We start from the raw sequence: 6,154 nt of genomic DNA, 5'->3' as shown, positions 1-6,154 counted from the left end.
CTAATACTGGCTTGTCTCCATTTCACTTGTAAAGATGTGGGTGAATGAAGCGTGCATCCAGTTTTAGCTGCAATAGACTACAGTGACCATTCTAAATGACAAACCATATAACCAGCAGAAAGCTTTCTTTTATTTTTTTGTATTTTAAGGAACAGAACACAAGAACATATAAAACAGTCATGTGAAAAGGATATATCAAGTGTAATAGTATATTCTGAAGACAAGCCATGAAAGTCTGCCCTTGGCCTCTACCTGACAAAGAGGGCCCCATCTGAAGTGGTTCCTTAGAGAGGATAAGACAGCAAAAACAATAATAAAAAAAAAAAAGGTTTATTATTGCATCCTTACTTTAATGGAATTTTAATGAGATCTTGCCAAAGTATGGAAGTATTGTGAACAGAGCCTCATAGAGAGAAATTGATTTTTTCCCCCAGTTTGATATAGTATAGAGCATAACTTTCCCACCACATTATATGGTGGAATGAGTGTCTTCTGTTTGAACAAAGCGGTGTAGTGTGGTGTGGTACCATATAGAATAGGATATTAAACTTATTTTTCAAAGTGTGCCTTTAACCCACCTGCACTTACTCCAGATACTGGTGTTAAGGCAGAAAGATATACAAAAATGTTTGCAAAAAATGTTTTAATAATAGGACATTCCTAAAGACCCGGGTTTGCTTCCTGGGTCCTCCATTCGTGGAATTTGCATGTTCTCCCCGTGTCTGTGTGGGTTTCCTCTGGGTGCTCTGGTTTCCTCCCACACTCCAAAGACATGCAGGTTAGGTGCATTGGCGATTCTAAATTGTCCCTAGCGCGTGTGTGTGTGCATGCCCTGTGGTGGGCTGGCACCCTGTCCGGGGTTTGTTCCCTGCCTTGCACCCTGTGTTGGCTGGGATTGGCTCCAGTAGACCCTCTATGACCCTGTGGTTAGGATATAGTGGGTTGGATAATGGATGGATGGACATTCCTTGATTGTGACCTACCAATGTCATTTGGGTTTTGTATGCAGTACATTGTAGACAATTTTAGACAACTTACAGTGCCTTCAAAGAATATTCAGATTCCTTTGCTTTTTTTCACATTTTGTTATTTTGCAGCCTTGTCATAAAACCATTTAAGGAAAAAAATGAACACACACTCAGTGCTACAGAAGGACAACACGAAAGCAGGATTTTACTACTTTTTGCAAATGCATTACAAATTAAAAAACTGAAATGTCATATTGACACAATTATTCAGAACGTTTACTTAGTTAAAGCCCTTTAATGGCAATTCTTGGATATGACGTGATAAACTTTGCAGACCTGGATTTGGGGATTGTTAGCATTGTTCTCTGCAGAGCCGGTCAAATTCTTTTAGGTTGGATTACAACTGTCTGTGGACATCTATTTTCAGGTCTTTCCAGAGAGGTTTAATTGGATTCAAGTCTGGGCTCTTGCTGGTCCACTTAAGTCCTGTGATGCCCAGGTTGCCCACAGCTAGCACACTCATTATGCAGCTGGACCTTGATAGTTGTAAACCAAGGTGAACCACAAGCCGGTGAGGAGAGGAACGAAGTTTAAGGTGCAAAAAGTGGAAAGTGCTTATAAAAACCAAAACAAGAAAGTGTCCATGGTGCATTAGTAAATGAAGTGGCTATGTAAAAAATAAATGTTAAAAGTTTCCCTATTATTATATTATAAAATCAGTGTATTTAAAAAATAAAACTAAGCAACCTCCAGCCCCCTTGAAGTCTACGTCAGGATTCTGACTTGGAGTGCTAGAAACAGCTTGGCCCCCCTCTGGCAGGATAGGATCAAATTCTCAGCCAACTTGCCTTTGGCCACCATTGCTCAAACCTCTGCACACAGCAGCAGCTTCACCCACGGGTTTGGTGTGAACCTTAAGATTTAACCACACATTCAGTACTTTATATGTCTCCTTTGAAAATGGTGGAATATTTTTCTTTTAAAAGTTACAAATTTGGCATAATGTGGTCAAGTTTGATATCCCTGTAGCCTGGAACTCCAAGCTGAATTAAAGAAGACACTACTGCATTACTTGATTCAGATAACCCTCGCTCAACCTTAGTCTTTGGAGGTCTGCAGTTAGGTGGAGTCGACACCAATGAGCACCGAGAGTCTATTTGGACCATTCAGTAGAGTCAACAGCTCCTACTTTGAGCTCCGGGCTGCTGAGATATATCCTTGTTTGCAGCACCTTGACACATTAGTGGCGTCTTGAGAGTCAAAATGGTGCATGCATTTTGCAAAGCCACATGCCAGTGCTCAAGGATACTTTCAGTGGAATAGTCACTACCAAATGTGTCTCTCAGCAAATTACGTTTGAGATAAGATATTGTGTAAAACACGTAGAAACAGTTTTTTGTATTTTCTTTTAAAGTATTGAATTTGTGTCACAAGTAAAAATAAATTGCATCAAACTAATATGGCAAAATGTATAATGCTGATATTGGGCAACTCCGTATTTAACCCACTAAAATGCAATGTAGCTTACAATAATAATGATAGCTCCTTTTTATATACATATTTTTTTAAACTTTGCAGACCCATAAACTGATCAAGTAAATGTATGTCCTTTAACTAAACTGACTACCCTAATATCATCAATAATTCAATGAAATCGAAGTATGATTAATTTTTATCTTTACCCATGATTCCACTTTTCTCTTGTGAGAAGGTTATTGGACAGGAAACGAAGGGTCAATATACGCCGGGCAGTGCCTCACAAGTGGGATGTGGTCATCAGTTGAACCCTTCAAAGGATTATTGAGGACAGCCTCTGGTCTACTAAATATGAGAGGTTTGCAGCCGATGCCAGATTTGGAGTAATAGGAGATACTAGGTTGGCAGCCAAGAGAGTTCAGGTCCTGAAACCATTTTCAGAAGTGCATGGATCCTCCCTTAATCTCCCATTTTTCCTGAATTTCAGAAGGACTCACAGCTGTGAAGTGACATCATATTGCTCTGACATTGAGGCAGTGCTGCAGTACCGAGCTTCAAGACACTGGTCTAATGTCATGCTGAATCAGGTCAAACAGGTAATTCAGTACTACTGTAATAAACATTAAATATAAGATGGATTGGTGCTGACCTTCTAGAATGTTTTTGGATTTAGTGGTTTACACCATTGTAACATTCTCAGCCTCAAGGCAAATAAAATATTGGGCTATATTGTACAAACTGTTGAATGCAAATCAATGACAGTATGCTCTAACAGTAGGATGCTCTAGTACAAACACATCAGTGGTTGGTTTGCTTCAAGACAGTGATGAGACAGCCTGCAGGAGGATGTTCCATGCAACCTGTGACTTAACATCAGCAAGACAGAAGAGCTAGTAGTTGATTTCAGAAACTACAGACCCATCTCCATCTCTGCAGAAGGTTAAGTTTCAAGTTCCTGGATGTCCATTTAACCTGGAATCTCTTATGGGCCCTTCACAGCTTCATTATCATGAAGAAGGCCAACCAACAACTACACTTCCTCACCTTTATACATGTGAAGTGTGTACTGAAGGCTGGTATTACAGCTTGGTATGGGTATTCCAATATGACTGATCATAAGCCTCTGAAATGGGTGGTAAGAACAGCACAGCAAATTACTGAGGCTACTCTACCCCACATAAAAGGGCATGAGATTGTGGAGGAGAAACCTCGCATCACTACAGACTCCACACTACCTGCTCCTGTTCCTGCCATCCTTGAAGGATACATCTAGTCATGCACATCTAATAATGGAGAAGCAGCTTCTATCCTAGAGCTGTCAAGCTGCCATTTCACACATTATTCATGCCCTGTTCATTACATGACAGACTGCAACCCTTACTGTCTAACTGGAAATGAGTATAACACCTGCTTCAATGACATCTATGTGAGTCTCAATAGAGTTGCTTCACACCATTTCTAGTGTAAATATGTATTTGTTGTATTCTGTGTGATACTTTTACATACTGTAGTTTACACATTTGGAACCTTCTTTTATGCACCGGTGAGAGCAGTATGAATGTGTTTTCTTATACTGTAAGGCATAATGACAAAGTCAAATTGAACTGAAAGGAGCCTTATCTTCAGTCCTTTACATAGTTCTGATCACCACACTACAAAAAAGAAAGATCAACTGAGAGCACCCTGGCACCAAAGAGATGTTCTACTTTGATAGCCCAGGCCCCTTTAGTCCTAAACATAGAAACAGGGAACTAATTCCGGTTTTAAAAAAATCAGAGTCATCAATCAAGTCTGTCTGGCAGAGTTCTATCAAATAAATCATTACTTGTGTTCCTGAAGATATCTCTTAGGAATTAAAGGAGGTGAACTCAAAACAGAATCCAGAAAGTACTATGCCACTTCGTGGAAACAGTTGTGGCAATGAGGGACAATCTACCACGTAATGAAGGTGAAGAAAAGACCTTAATGTCTTTAAGAAATGTCTAGATGAGGTATCCAGACATCTTAGTCCAAATGTACTTGGTGAAATGAGTGTTTCCTTGATAGATAGATAGATAGATAGATAGATAGATAGATAGATAGATAGATAGATAGATAGATAGATAGATAGATAGGCGCAGCTGTTTTTGATCCGTTGCTCGATATGCCTATACTATAGCAGGTTTGGTATTTGAGGAACCTTGTGTCTGTACATATCGTTTCCATTTTTGTCTTAGCCTGACCCCTTGTGGCAGGCCAATCCTTCCTTCCATAGCGATAACACAGCCGTATTACATGTGAACAGTATGTACACCCTTTACAAAAATAATTAGCATATACAGAAAGTATTTTAACGGGTCAAATTGTCGATTACAAGTTTTCTAGAGATCTGAACCTTAGTCAGCCCTACAAATGGTGTTAGTGATGTCTCCCTGCCTGTATGCCAGGACGAGTCTGTGGACAAGGCATGTCAAAAAGCTATTCAATCACACCGATTTAAAGTTGCTGCGGTTATTCGTCCTGTAAAGGCATTTCAAGACGTTCATCTGCAGCACAGATGAAAGCACTCGCTGGGCACATAACGTCTCAGATCACAAACTACCAGGGCGGCGATATTCTGTTCATCGCGGAACTCGCGCTTGGACGAACTCGGCTAATATTACCATACAAAGACAGGCGACATATTACAAACGTTCGCAACCCATACTTTAAAAAACTCTAGACTAGTGTGTTACCATTTCTCTAAGCGCGGACTCAACACCGTAGGTAACAGCAACTGCGAATAACGCCTGTAGCTCGTTGCTTTGATCAGTCAATACATCTTGTTAACCCCCCAGGGTAGGGGCGCTGGAGAGCTGGAATCTGTCTGAGCCATCATTAAGCACAATACAGGAACAGTACCTGGAGAGGGCACCAGTCAATCACAGGAAGACTCTACTTTTGATATAGCAATTCAATTATAACAATTGGAATTAATTTAGCCTCTGTATATGCCTGAAAAAAAATATTTGTAAGTACGGTATACTCCTTGAGCAGGAATAACACATCCCAAGGCTAATCGGAGAAAAAGTAAGGAAACATCTGGTTGATTGCGAAATATCGTTTTTTAAATTTACAATATACAGTATAAGAGGCAGTTGCGTTACTGGCCAATTTCGCCTGATCATTTGGCTTGCGTTGATTTGAATATATGCAGAGGAGAGATGCTGGGTATATTGGGAAAAGGGTGTTAACTATAGAGCTGCCAGGTAAGAGGAAAAGTGGAAGGCCAAAGAGGAGGTTTATGGATGTGGTGAGAGAGGACATGCAGGTGTGACAGAGCAAGATGTAGAAGACAGGAAGATATAGAACAAGATGATCCGCTGTGGCATCCCCTAACGGGAGCAGCTAAAAGAAGAAGGTTTGGCCCAAATATTACCTAAAAGTGGAATTCTGACATGAAGCCAAGATATGAAGTCTCAATATAGAAGGGGTTCAAAATTCATTTCAATGCATCGAAAAGTCGGAGCTTCACAGCTAAAGAACACCTAAAAGCTTGAACGTCAAACTTGGCATTTATTCCGTTGAATAATACGCGCTTTAGAAGTACCACGTGTGCAGCCAACAGGTCACGTTATGACGTCACCACATCTCGACTTTAGAAGGAGTGACGCCAGCACTCCGAGACATACGCGCCGCGTGTTCTGCGGGAGTCGAATGAACACCGCCTTGTTTCACAGAGATGGGAGAGT

This window comes from Polypterus senegalus, chromosome 3 (genome assembly GCF_016835505.1).
Source record: "Polypterus senegalus isolate Bchr_013 chromosome 3, ASM1683550v1, whole genome shotgun sequence".
Lineage (NCBI taxonomy): Eukaryota > Metazoa > Chordata > Cladistia > Polypteriformes > Polypteridae > Polypterus > Polypterus senegalus.
Note: the sequence above shows the minus strand (reverse complement) of the source record.